The following is a 14,563-nucleotide window of genomic DNA, read 5'->3' on the forward strand; positions in this document are numbered from 1 at the left end:
TGCAACCCTATACACAATCAAACATGGCCAGGTTGCCTCTCCTGCCAGGGATGCCACCCACATCTGTCTGGGTTATGCCTGCATCAGCTGTTTCCTCCAGCCCTGCACCCTGTGCTGAGCCTGCTGTTGCTGGGTGTTGCTCTCTGCCTCCTGCAGCTCCCCCAGGCTCCCTGCAGCTCTCAACACCCTCTCCTGCAGGCAGTCGCTCCTGCTCGGCCCTGGGTGCCACTGATTTCCTGAGCCTGCTTGTGCGTGAGACCCTGATGGGCCGAGATCATGGCAAAAACCTGGAGGTAAGTGAGTGCAGATTAAAGAGATGTTTTTTATCAACACGTCTGTAGATAAAAGGCAAAGCACAGTAGCGATTCTGCAATTCCCTGTGTTAGGCAAGGCTCCCATGGGCAGCTCTTTGCAGGAAGTGAAGAAGCTTTCTGGAAATACACTGAAATCCAAGAAACAACACGTACGGACCTAGAGCACAGGTTCCCTGATCAATTTGTTCATTAGGCAATGATTTGTTCTGAGAGCAGAAGCAGAATTTAGCTTTCAGAAGTAAAAGCAGTGCAATTTCTAGACTTACTCTAGGACCAGTTTGCCCACTTTTATTCAAGAGGTAATGAAAACAAACCTTCCCACTCTATAGCGCCTAATACTCTTTCTGTATTGGTGGCCTATTTTTCTTAAGGACAGGGAGGGACCATTGAGTCACTCATAATCTCATGCCCTCCTCCTCCTCTCATTTAAATATTAATATGATGAATTATTACTAGAGTAACAGCTGTGCACTACTCATATCACAGAAACATAACCTTCTCCTCATCAGATCACAGCTATTCCTGACTAGCATTTTCTGGTCGACCTTCTCACTTGTTGTGTACTACTTTTTAAAAATCAGTTTGTTAGTTCTGGTGTGGTGTCACTAGAATAAATGTTTTGTTCTGTTCTTTCTCCTTAAATATTTATGATACTGAGGAAGTCAAAAGATAGCTTCAGTAATGGTAAGTTCAATGTCTGTGTGTATTCTCTTATGAGATTTGTTTGTTTAGAGAGAAAAGCATATGAAGGATTAAGAACAAGCAAACTAACATTTAAAAACCTCTCTCTCTCTGAGAACTGTCAAAATAAGAATATATTGTCTTTTATATAAATGAAAGCATTATATATTAGTCAGATGATATCTCTAGATAATTAAGAGCAATAACTAACATTGTACTAAGTACTAACACATTGCATTCTCTGTAAAGTATTGTAAGAGTGACTGCCGATAACTTGTGAGACAGATCTGTAAAGACTAATGAAAATAAATATTTAGCATTAAACAAAGAAAAGAAGGGCTATGAAAGAGAGAGAAAACACTACGAGTTAGCTCAGTAAGACTAGAAATACAAAGGTAAAGTATTCACAGACAGATTTGAAAATGTTATGAAATGTTAAGTTCTGTGGATAAAGGTCCTCCTCCGCTAAACACCTTTTGACTGTTTCGTGTGTTTGTGCATGTGTGTACGTGTGGTTTAATAAACCCACACATTCATTCTCTTTTAAAATGTCACTCCTTGTTGTGCTTTCATGGTGGCTGGTTTTGTTGGTTTCTGGACCACTGCTCTGGAGAAATCAGTTTTCCCAGATTTTCCCATTTGCTTATACTGAGATCTGGATGAATTTTTTCCCGAACTTCCTTGAATTTTAATTCACTGCTCTTGTTATTTAGGAAGAAAAAATCTGAAATGCTCTTACAAAGGCTTTAAAATGAAATGTCCATATTTTGATTTGAAAATTCTCATTTTAAAATGTTGATTAGCAACCAGTGTCCTCAAGTCAAACAAAATGCTTTCAATTTGAATAAATGATTGTTTTATTGATTTTCTTAAGTACCTCATGAATGTAATAGGGAACCTGAAAAAAGAATTGAGTGTGGCCCAACTTATAAACTGTTCCCTTCTTTTCCCACTCCTTAGGAAATTTGTAGAAACCTTGTTTTCCAGACAGCCTTAACAGTGACCAGAGGAAGGGAGGAGGGAGATTTTCTACTGCCTGTGAACTTTCCCCATTCAAAATCAATGCCTAACCACATTTCTGGCTAGGGGAGGTGGTGAGAAGGAAAACAGAGGGCTGAAAAATGTCTTTCTACAATCACTGTGCTCCCTGATGTAATGTTAGAAGTTATGCTGTTACTTCTTACTTTTCAACTCAATACTTTTTTTTTCTGAACAAGTACTTCACTGGATACAAAGCACCCAAGCCTGACTGCTTGCAATTCCCGTTGTAGCCAGCAAGGGTAAGCTAATAGACTGGGACATGCTCATCCCAGGCAGGATTTCACTGGCAGGTAGCTAAGTATGCTCTCTCTCTCTCTGTATATATAGTTATACAGATACTTTTTCCTGTGTGTGTTCTGTTCCTCCTAAAGTTCATGGGAGTCGGAAATGATTTTTATTTTCTTTAACTTACAATTCACATCATGGTGTCTGTTGTTTTTTTTGTTTGTTTGTTTGTTTGTTTTTAATTCTTGTGAAGTGAAGATATTGCAAATTATTTGACAAATATGTTGCCTTAATAGGGGGAAAACAAAACAAAACAAAAACAACTATATCTTATTAAACTTGTAGCATATCTCTAGATAAGATCCCATTACAAAGAGTCCCTTCAGATGATTATCGGCCGTGATTGCAAATGAACCTTGTAGCAATCTCGTAACAACTGTGCTCATGGACGGAAGAGAAACCTGCTGTCAGAACTACAAATAATTTACGTAACACAATTTAAAGCTCTAACAAAATGTTCCCTTGTTAAGAGGATTGCTATACTTAATGTGTGAGATGGAAATACTTTCTGAAGGTCAGGAATGCATCGAAGATAGATTAGATCTCTGCAAAAGACAAAAAATAGTTTTTTAGCAGGAGTTTTTCCTCCGTCAGGCATTCAACTTGGCATTCTCTGAAGCTTATATAAGCACAGCTTCATTACTGCAAATGCTGTCTTCTCTGCAGAGGGAGAGGAGTGTCAGTGCTTCATCTCTGCACATGGGAAAAGATAACTGAAGGTAGTCTGGGGGCACTTTGCCACCACCACCAGCACAAATAAAGATTTGTTTTAAAGAAGAGACGGGTGGATTTGGGGACATATTTCCTAGGCTTCTGCCTGTGACAGCTCTCAGCGTTTTGCTGAAGGATCACAAGCAGCTTGTGTACCTCCTTCAGGTGAGATGCTGAAGCTGCAGTGGGTGCCCAGCTGCCAGCAGCAGGTGAGCGCAGGCAAAGTCCTGCAGGGTGGCAGCGGTGTGGGATCGGGTGTGCTCACAGCTGTGCTGTGGCCCCAGCCTGTGCAAGCAGGAGCAGCAGGATGGAGCTGTCTCATTTCAGGATCTTCTGCTCATGCCCATAACTCAGTAAAGGTTCCAGGCCCAGGCCGGCCATGGAATGACAGGGAGCTGGAACAGCCTCTGCTAGGGCTGAAGACCTGGGCTCTGAGCTGTGCCTGTAATCCAGGAAAGGCGTCAGGACACTGAGTTGTGCTCTTCAGCTCAGTGACCTGCTTGCTTATGCTCCATCAGGAGTTAATGCTGTCTTCGTAAAACTGTCAAAGTGAGCCACAAAACCTGAATTTGACATGTTGGAAAACAGCTTTGTGAAACCTGGCTTTTCATAATAGGACTGAGGGGACAGGAGGGGAGTCTTGAAGTGCTTGTCATGTATGATAGCATGGAAATAATAAGAAGGTACAACCTCTGTAACCATCAAAAAGGCAGGCTAATGTTTCCTGCCACTTCTCTTCCCATCTCCTGCGTTCCTACAGCCAGCCAAAGGCTGAGATTATGGAGAAGCTGACACTGGAGCCTATTTCACAGAACCAGAATAATTGTAGAGAACAGAACAGGATAGGACACGTTGAATGGGGCACTCCACAGCCCCAGTGCTGAATGTTCAATGCCACTGTGCAGACTTCCCTGTACCCCCAGCCACCTCTCAGCAACCCATGGAGAGCACACCAACAGTGCTCCTTTGGTCTCATAATCTCTCTCCAACCCGCCCTTTTTTAGCCCTAATGTGTCCCTGTGTAGGAAGGCCCCCATCCCACCACCTCTCTCAACACGGCTAGTGGCTTTCCAGCCCCCGGGACACATCAGGTAAAGGCCACCTGGAAGTGCAATGCAGCCTGTGTTGGGTGTCTGGGCAAGGTGGAGAAGAAGCTGTGCGTGCGTCTGTCCCTTTGCCCAAAAAGAGAAGTGATGGGGAGCAGGTACACGTGTGGGGAGCAGCTGTAGGGCAGTGACATGGCTAGGCAGAACATTGCACCTGCAGCCACTTGCTGGCTCTGGTGAGGCTGGGGAGCTCCTGTGTTAGGACTGCCGTGGTGCCCCCAGTGCTTGCTCTTTTTTGATAGACACAACTTTGCTGACTGCTAACTCTTTCCATGGAAAGGTTTTGTGTCAGGTATGTTCCCAAATCTGAACTTTGCTGGAAAATTTAGCTTAAATGCTTTGTCATTTTAGAAGAACTGGTTTGGAGGAGAGCACTGATTTTATCTTGCCTTTAAAGCAGGTGAACAAAAAGTCTTTAAAAGTCCCTTGCCTGTGCTACGACAGGAACACACTCTTAAAATCTGGAATCAAAAGTGCTTTTTATTATCTTTGTGGAAAATTGCCTGATGGCTTTGAATGGGAGACCTTAGGTTTTGTAGACTGGATAGAAGTGGTAGCAGATGAATTCCCCAAGCAGTCTGTCAGTACTGGGCGTGCTCCAGCTGAGCTAACTTCTGAACAGGAATTTTCCTGTGACTGCATCCATGGACTGCTGCAGGCTGTGTTGGGTTTGGGCTCCTTAATTGAACATAAGCGGACTGTTCCTCCCATGAACAGCTTTTAATGGCTTCTGTTGGCTCAAGGTAAGAAGCTGGAGGCAGCTGCCTGGCTCACAAGCAGAAGAAAAAAGGACTGAATAGGTATGGAATTTTTAAGGAATAGGCTGGGGAAAAAAATAAATAAAATAAAACTTGTAAAAATGAGATTTGAATTGGAAAGGAGAAAAGCAAATAGAACCTGGGAATTGACTGGGAGAAATTGGTCGAGTGGCTGAAAGGGAGTGGAGAGGCTGGCACGGAGGGTGTACAAACACAGCTTCTTGGGGATGTTCCGGTGGTGGGGAAAATCCAACATCCTGGACAGAGTCTAGAATAATCTGCAAAAAGCTGAGAATTCAGAGCTTCTGGGATCTGCAAGTGGTAGAAGAAGTACCAATCACTTTGAAAAGCTGAGTGGGAGAATAAAGTACCAATCACTTTGAAATGTTCTAGGAATCTCAAATTGTGCATCTGCTATTAAAGGCTACTGTGACCCTGATCTTTGTGACTCACTTCAGGGAAGCGGAAATGATAATATCCTGGTAGCCGTGAAGATTGAAGAAAGTAAATTAATGGGTATTTGCAGAGCCCTTAAACCCTGTAAAGTAGAAAATTCTTCTGTGGTTCTGTCCTCAGACCAGGACAATACGTGATGAATAAGACACAGGGCAGTACATGGATTTTATTTTTCTTGGTATCCAATTACTGCTAATCAGGTGAGCACTATCTGTCTTGTGCAACGAATGGAGCAGAGCACTGAGCACTTGCAAGAAGAAAAAGGAGTATCTGCTCGTGCAGTCAACCTGTGCCGGAGCAGATAGAGCTTGTTCTGATTACTGTGATTGTCAGGGCTGATACAGCTCCCTTGAAAGGTCAGAGAACTTTACTAGCTGACATTAGGGCCCATATTCCCATGTTCTCCTGCTATCTGAAACATTACAGCAATCAAGAAGATAAATTTTCTTGCTCCTCTGTGTAAAAAGGTTCAAAAGTTTCTGTTACTGCCCTGCTGTTTCATTTGATTTCAGCAGTTACTGCAGGTTCTTGGTTGAAGTTTTCCAACCTGACAATGGACTGTTGAAGCCTTGCCACTGATTTACCATTCCTCCTATCAATGATTACATCTGCGTTGTTTACTAACAAGTATCATTGGACCCAGGATGATAAACACTGGGTACATGGCAGTACTTTGATCGCAAATTGTACGTATAGTCCTTGAATAATTTTTACTAAGAGCAAATGAATTGCCTTAATTATTTAAATGGGGGTATTATCACAGACCATAATAATCTCATTTTTCTCAAGTAGATAGTCCATGCAGCTGTGGAAATACCAGCTTGGGTAATCTGTCATGAGAAAATAAATAGCCAACATCTTGAAACCTGTGCTGGGTTGAGGGGGAAAACAGCAAGTGCGTGTGTGTGTGTGTGTGCGCGTCAGACGGGCTTGAGAGTCCTAAGTCCTCCTTGGGGTTGCTGTTGGAGCAGCATGGTTGGGGCAGCAGCAGTGACACTCCTTGTCCAGCCCTGCCAGGGTGGTTCAACTCTGATGGCAAGAGGCGAGCCTTGTGCCCATCCTTGGCTTCTGGGATAACTTTTCCAGAAGTCTGTAGCTAGAGAGGCTGTGTCTGTCTTGGAGAAGTAAGCATCAAAGAAAAGCTTAGAGATTTGTAGGCTGCAGTCTGTCCCTGCGGGCTGCTGTGTCAAGGCACAGACTGCCAGGAAGAGTTTTCCCACTGTTGTCTGGTGGCTGAAGCCTAATTGTTCGTTGCTTTGGGTGACTAAGTGGAATCCCCCACTGTGTAGCCTGACCTTGTCACAAATATTCTCCCACTACTGAGCACAAGTGAATGCACTTGCACACCTATCCTCCGTGACACTGGGTGCAAGGGAACAGAAACTGGCCTTTCAGCTGGATTGTGGCACCGTGAGCTGCTGGGGACATCAGACATACAGACCATAAAACAGCTCTTGCTGTCAGCCAGTACAGTGTCACAGGGCACATCTGTGATGACACCGAGGTCTGTTGAATTGCAGCAATCATGAGAACGAAGTATTGCAATTACAGCTGGTCCAAAGGTCGACACTCTGCTTCTTTGAATCATCTCTCATGCTTTTGTTTTGGGAGTGTCTAGATTAAACAATAAGAAGAAATGTGAGATAATGGCTAGCAACTTTTCTGTTTACTAAAATAGGCTTATTGATTTTAACTAAGGATTAAATGCTTCTCCAGTGTTTGATAAAACGCAGAGAATGAGGGCAGAATATCTTTCCCTTGCCACTAAATACAGCTTTAGATGTACATGTTATCTCTTAAGTTTTGGTTTTAACAGCATTGGACCAAATGTAATTGAAATCTGTTTAGAGATTTCAGTGCTGGAGATAAGAGAATGCTGATACACTAGAAAGTGGAGGGTTTCTCTACCTGTTTTAATCTTTCTTAATTCCAGCTCACTTGCAAAGTCAATCTTGCTACTCAGATCATGATAGAACCTGCAGGCATAATGATACAGTGAAATATTTACCTCTACTAGATAACTTTCTCTATTTCGAGCTGGTTCTTGGTACTTCTTAGCACTCAGTGTCCTGTGGAGGCATTTCTGAGAAGCAGTCTGCATGGGCTCTGTACAAGAGAAGTGTGTCTTTGTGGAGCAGGCTCTTTGCACTTCAATGAACAGGCATGTGGACACGTTTTCTCAGAGGTCAAGAAACAAAAAAAAAGATAGACATGTTTTCTTTTCCAAGCACAGAAAAGAACAAAGTCTGGGTTTAAAGTTCTAGGTGTTTTTGTTTTGTTTTGTTTTGTTTTTTATATGCTTGTGATCATTAGGGACAGTTGGATCTCGGGCACTGGCATTCTCACCGAGCTCTGCAAAGGCTGGCAGCCTTGGCCACCTTCTCTTTTACCCTCTCAATCTCTTTTTCTCTCATGCGCACACACACACAGTGTGTGAACACCCACTAACAAGTAGATTTGCTTTTATTTACTGGCATTTATACCTAGGCGGATGTATTCTGTTTCTGTTTGCACAGCCTTTAATGGAGAAGGTTTGGGACGGCCCAGTTTCAACACTGCTTGTCATACTTCTGATAGAGGTAATATTTCAGAAATAACAAAAAATCAGTCAAATTTAATGCCTCCAATTGGAAAAAAAAAAAATCAAATTCTTCTTTAGAGTTGTATAAATTTAGAGCATTGGTAAAATCAGCTGCTCAGTACAAAAGCTTTAAAAATGCATCATGTATCCTTTACTGCTTTCAAAGATAGGGAGTATCCTTTTTTGAATTGCATCCTTTTTTATCTGTCATGGGAACAGATAGGTAACAATGAGTAGATTCTCCACGTCTGAAAGCAGGAGGCCTCTGAGGTATGGCCACAAGAAGGGTCAAATATGTAATTCTTGGCTGAAGAGAAATACCTGCAGAAGTCTCAGGCTAGCAGGCCTGATGCCGGGTCTGCAGGAGGAACAGCGGTGGGTGGCTGTGAGGATGCCTGTGGGCAGAGCTGTGCTACAGACACGCTCCTGCACTTGTAGTGCCTGCTGCAGACCAGAGACTGGTTCGTGGCCTCTTTGAGGCCAGCTCTCCTGGCCTTGCACGCTGCTCAGCTCCGGTGTGGGAACGTGCGGGTCTCAGACATGGGAGGTGCACAGTTTATTACTGCTGCTTGTGGTCTTCCGTGTACAGCACGTGGTTTGGTCATCGGTGGCGCAAAAGCATGGTAAGGAGTGGGCCGCCTGCTGGGGTTAGGAAGAGGAGCACCTTGGCAGTGAGGCGCTGGGGGAAGGCTGCAGTTACTGAGCTGCGGTTAAATCTGCTGAGAGCTCTGTCATGGACTTAAGAGAGCTGAGAGTTTGCCTCTATTCCAAATAAATGCTTTATGTGGGGATAAATCATTGGGCTTTACCTTCACGGAGGCTGGTAGGAAGAAAATGGGACAGGGAACTGCTTCTCTGTTCTGTCCTGCTATCGCAAAGAGGAACAGATAGTACTTGGGGTCAAATGAATAGATAAAGATTAACCTCCGAGCAGCTATTATTGGAGCCCATTTAAAGCAGGTTGAGTTGGAAGAGACTTTGCTGAAGCTGCTGGGAAATGCCAGGGTAAGAAGATGATCCCACTGTTTGGCACCAGTCAGAGTCTGGAGGATCTCCAGTGCGTGTGCTGGCACTAATAGCATGTAAGGAGGGGAAAGCTCCTCCTCGACAGTAAAAGACAAAGCAAGTTTAGACAATTCTACTCAATTTTTCCTCTTCAAAGGAAACATTATTTTTCCTGTTTTTCATTGTAGTGTTGTTGCAAGCAAGTCTATTTTTTGCTAGAGCTGTACTGAGCCTAGAGATCCTGTGTTTCATAAGGCTGATACCCTCTGCTGTAAATGATGCTTCTGGGCATTATTATTATTTTTTTCTGTGTAGTAGTCAATGGTACAAGTCCCTCTTTCCTGAGCACTACAGACAGTTGCCCTCTGTGGAGTGGACTGAGATCTTGCATCATTTCCTGTCATCTGTCCAAAGCTATTTATAAAATGTCTGCTGATTCTGGCACATGGCAAAACCCAGATTTCATGAGAAAGCAAATAGTTCAGAAATGTGTTCCTTCACAGCAAGTGTCTGAAAACTGGTGAGAAAATCTGAAATATCCTAGAAAATCAGAATGAAATTTAAGGTATAATGGGGCTGGAGAATGTGGGGAAATAAATAGTCCCATATAGTTATATTGAAAACCTTTAGAAATAGATAATGCAATATGTACTGAAAAAAAAAGTTATGGAATATTAAGGTACAGAAGCTGGTTCCAGAGCTCTCTGTTGTTAAAATAAAACCTTGAGTTTTGATGTCTGAAGGTATAATAAAAGCAGCTTAGGTTAGCTTGTGCAGTGCTGAATATTTGCCATCTAATTTGATGGTAGATTTCTGATATCCACTGAAGGGAAAAAAAAAAAAAAAGACAAGAAGGTAATTAGCACTGCTGATGACGCTCAGGTTTTCTCTCTCTCTGGCTTCAGGAGAGTGGCTGTGGTAGGAGTCTGACAGCGGCAGTAGGAGGCACTCAGAGGAGCAGCGTGCTTCCAAGTGGATATGCTGCTGCTGCTAAGCACTATTTTGGGAATGCTGAAGAGTGTTGGCCACAGCCAACCCTGAGCAGCAGCACTCTCATCAGCTGCCCACCCGCCTGCCTCGACCCTGCTGGCAGGCACAGTGCTTCTTGCCTGTTGATCTTTCACCATCCAGCACACTTTTACTTGTCAAACAGTTGCACCCATGAGCTTTGGGCACGGGCACTGCTGTGTGCAGGGCAAACTGAATGGGAGGTGTCTCTGCCTGAGAGGTCATGAATTGGTTGCAAAGATCCTATTTCTTCATGTGCCTCAACACCCAGCTTGTTTTATCCCGTTTTCACTGAAGTACCACTGTGACTCGTGTAGCCGAGGCTGGATCTGAGTCAACATCCCAGTCATGAAGGCCCCTGCAGGAGGTAAAGCTAAGCAGCAGCAGAGGTCTGAGACTCCTTCAATACGACCAATTAGTACTGCTTTCCAGACCCCAAAGGTCTCCTGGCAGCACCAGGTCTCTTCTTGATCACTGACAAAGATTTGCTCCTGGCTGTGCACCAGTCCATGTGCAGTTTACTGCAAAGCAATCTTTGAAAGTGTTTGAAATGTCTCAATTCACTCCCTGCGCCTCCTTTCTCCCCTTATGAGCTCGCAGATAGCTTTTGGTGCTATTTGATATGTAAAAGTCGCATAGCCTCAGGCTGAAATAAGCGTATCAACTACTGCACGTGTATTTGTATTGAGCTTTGCCCTTTGTAAATGTATTTCAAGAAGATTCTGGTGTTGGTGAAAATGTTAGCAAATGTTAGTGTGATTTTTTTCTCTGTAAATGACGAGCACTGCAGCACCAGCTGTATTTACAATTGCACAGCAGAGGCTTTATCTGTGTAATGCAAGAGCAATTAAAATGCTGCAAAATGCTTCATGTAGGAAGCCTTACTGTTCTACAGGAATGAACAAGAATAGTTGCGCATGGACATATGTATAGTTCTGCAGTTACATGCGGTAATTCTAGAAGGAGATATGCTTCTTCTACATAAATCCAGCTTCAGACCTTTATAACTTCTGCTCAAGAGCTGGAGTACTTTCCAGTAGCTATCCAAAAACAAATGCATTTCGCTTTTGCAGAGACCACCCCATCCTGCTTCCAGGGCATGTCTCCACTCTGGAATACCCAAGGTATTACAGATATTTAAATGACATCTGTACAGCAATGCGCTTCCTTACCATGACAGCAGCACTGCATCCAGTGCAATAACTAGCACAGAGAAGCCCTAGACAATTGCTTTGGTGCCACTTCTGCGAGCAGGCATGTTCTCTAAACTGCTTCTAAACTTGAGATGTTGGATGTGGGGCTCAGAGCAGCGCCTCAGTGCAGTCAGGAGGCAGGATTGAATGGGGGAGGACTGTCACACACAATTGCCTTGTACCTGAAATGCTGAAAAAAGACACCAACATTTGGTGTTTCTTGTTTCCACTTCATCCTATGCTTTGCCTTGTCACAACAGTTCTGTTCTGCTTTCTGTAGAATATTTTTCATCTGTAGATTCATCCACTGACAGGATCTACAGCGTCACTACAGCACAACGCCTGTGTCCCGCTCTGGGAAGTTAGAAGAAATGCAGATCACTTGGAGCACCCAAGCACGCAAATGTTGGTACTAGTCATCCTTTAAAAGGTCATTAAACCTAACACACACTTTGGTTTCCTACGGCCTTCATTGCCTACCTTGGTAAATTTTTCTGTCTGCTTGCTATTCTGTGCATATTGATAGCTACCTCTATGCAAGGTTAGACAGCAAGGAATTAAAAAAAAAAAAAGAGAGAAATCTGGGAGAGCTCCGGTGAATTTGCAAGTGAATTTCACACACTGAGGCTGCTGCTTTCAGTGATGACCCAGCTACAAGGCAAATTTTCTTCATCTTCCAGTATTGCCAGGGCTTTGCCAACTTCTCCTTTAGGCAGCTGCTCTATCCATGTGCTAAATGTTGGTGAAGACACAGAAAAAGTAGGCAATAGAATTGCCTGTCTTAATAAAAACGTGAGCTATTAAGAGGAGAGTCTGCATGCAGCTAAGCTGTACTGTAGTGTCCCAGATTGCTGACGACCTAGGGTCGTCAAGGGGGAAGGATGACTTGTTCTGTTTTAGTTTTTTAATGACTTTTTTTTTTTTTTTCCTGCAGAATCACAGAATTTCCAAAGTATGTCACAGAACCCATTTATTTCCAACCTCAAAGTTAAACATTTTCTGTGAGTGACTTTCTTTCTCCACCTTCATTTGCCCTTTGTCCGTTGCTACCTTTGGTTTGCATTGGTCTCTTTGTTAACAGTCTGCTCTTTTCCATTTTTTCTATTGTTTCACACAGGGATGAAGATCTTAGGGTTTGCCTTTTTCCTTTCTTCTAAGCCCCCTAATGATCTCATATCTTCTTTCCTGATCAAACTGTAGATGGGTACAAAGCTTGCTCCAGCAAACTCAGTTCTACCAAGTGAGTACACGAAGTGACAGCATGCTGTCTGTGCTAGATAGTTTTGGCTATTGTCAAGCAGAATTTAACTAAGAAAGAATTTTGACACAAAATTTTGGTAAAATATTTTAAGATTATGACTTCTGTGTGGTTAACTGCTAATAATGTTGGCGTGAAGTTGACTTTAAAATCTATTGGGAAAGCATTAACGTCAGCAAACCCAGAGTGTGTTTGTTAGGAAAATCTGTTTGTGTAAACCAACCAACCAACCAAAAACACTGCATCCAGTATGGAAAGGTGCAGTCAGCCCTATCCCAGGGAATAGAGGTGCCCAAGAAATGAAGCCACCTGGGCTGCTGGCTTGTCAGTGAAACCCGATGTTAACTAGACTTCTGTGCTGTATGCCAGCAGCATGAAACTAGCCTGGCAGAGCAAGTGGTTTGTAAGGACTTTGCTTAGCACCTGCAGAGAACTAGGCTACTTGGAGAAGGCAGCAGTTAAAGACGACCCAAACAAACCATTACAAAAATCCTGGGAGCTGTGCCAGGAAAACCAAACCACGTTCAGGGGCCTGGTCACCCTTGCAGAGCACAGGTATGCAGGAATAAGCCAAGGAGGCAGCAGAAACCATGTTTCTCTGAGCCCTCCCCATTTTCTTTTGCTAAATTGGATTTGGTCTCCAAACCCATCCCCATGCCCATGCAAAATGCATCCTAGGCCGTGGTAAGAAACGTGATCAGCACTTAAAACCATCTGCTGGCAGAGGCAGCTGTCCCTGCCTCCAGCAGGGCGCATGGGTTGCGGTGCCAGCAGTTCCTCCAGTCCCGTGTGCTTCTGGACTCTTCCCATGTGTCCTGACAAATTTGGCTGCCTGGGAGCTGACCCCACAGGACCTGGGGTGCATCCATCAGGTGTCACCGGAGACACCTTCATTGAGAGGGGAGTCCGCTCAGTGGGAGCTACAGGCTTAAGTTCAGCCTCTTCTGAAAATACCTGGGATCATCAGAGTGCTGTATAGGCTCAGAAAACAGTGATTTCCCACAGCAAAGCTCCATGAAGCAGTGAAACTGAGACAAAAGCTTGGAGCAGCCAAGTCACCTTGGGCAACCTTTTTAAGTCTTGTCAAAATCTTTCTTCCCTTGCCAATTGTAATGGGTGTGGCTACTTAAAAAAAATACTTCATTCCCTTTTATGCCACAAGTAATGATTCATACTTGGACTGAAATATTACACTGGAATTTGCTGTTTGATCTTTTTGAATTTGGATCTAATAAATGACTCATTGTTTCAGTTCTAATTATTTTTTAATTGCTGGGCTTTATGGCCTTCTAAGACCAGTCCTTTTCTTACTCTGCATTTTACTGACAGTTAATATCTGCAAATGTTTTCGAATGGGACGGTGTCATGTATCATCTATGAGCTACCCAACTGTGTTCATATGGGGAAATGGGGAAACAATTTGACCCAGTAATTTACAACCTAATCAATAGGCTATAAGAAATCTGGGTATGGATTAGCAATTTTTCTGGATTAGATGGCTATTAACTGCAACATGACACACAATTAAATTCTGAGCAACTCTTAAATCATGTGCATGATGACTCTGTAAGTAGTGAGGCTGAAAACAAGCACCATTCCTGTGCCAGTCCCTTGAGGCATGATTTTCCTCTAGACTGAAGGACCTCATTCACAAGCTCCTTGCACAGACTATGCTCTTCGAATGGCAGAGAAAAATGTTGGGGGAAAAAAAGATATTGTTTTTTTAATTAGGATCCCAGAAAAACAGTGGTACATCTGGACTATGTGAGATTTATGAGTGAGCATGTGTTAACTTTTTTTTTTTCTTTTAGCTTTTTTTTAGCTTTTTTTCTTTTAGCTTTTGTTTTGTTTTTGCTTTTTTTTTTTTTCTGCTTTTTTTTTTCTTACTGCAGTACCCTAGTATCAGCTGAAATTTTTGAATCTCATAAAGAAAATACTTTGTATGGGTGGAAGGATTCTTTAATTAAGTAAATAGCTCTGGCTTTTAGACATACAACCACTGCTGCTCCTGCCTTTTTTGAGTCCCAAATCTCTTTCTTTAATGCAAGTAAATTCTCCTTTGTGGTTTGGCTCTCATTGCTGTCCTAACATCACCTCTTCCAAATAAGCACTCTTGCAGTTTTTTTATAGACTGTATTTAAATACAGGCCTTCTGGAGCAGCCAGT

The 14,563-nt window shown here is 43.1% G+C and overlaps 1 protein-coding gene across 1 annotated transcript in view; it reads left to right on the plus strand.

The window, feature by feature from the left end:
- The first annotated feature begins 822 nt into the window (after positions 1-822).
- Positions 823-14,563, plus strand: part of MAPK6 (mitogen-activated protein kinase 6) — a 30,572-nt gene continuing 16,831 nt past the window's right edge. The window contains exon 1 of the mRNA XM_027467089.3: positions 823-998. The gene's annotated coding sequence lies outside the window, so the exon portion shown is untranslated. The remainder of the gene's footprint in view (positions 999-14,563) is intronic.

Source organism: Anas platyrhynchos, chromosome 11 (assembly GCF_047663525.1).
Source record: "Anas platyrhynchos isolate ZD024472 breed Pekin duck chromosome 11, IASCAAS_PekinDuck_T2T, whole genome shotgun sequence".
Lineage (NCBI taxonomy): Eukaryota > Metazoa > Chordata > Aves > Anseriformes > Anatidae > Anas > Anas platyrhynchos.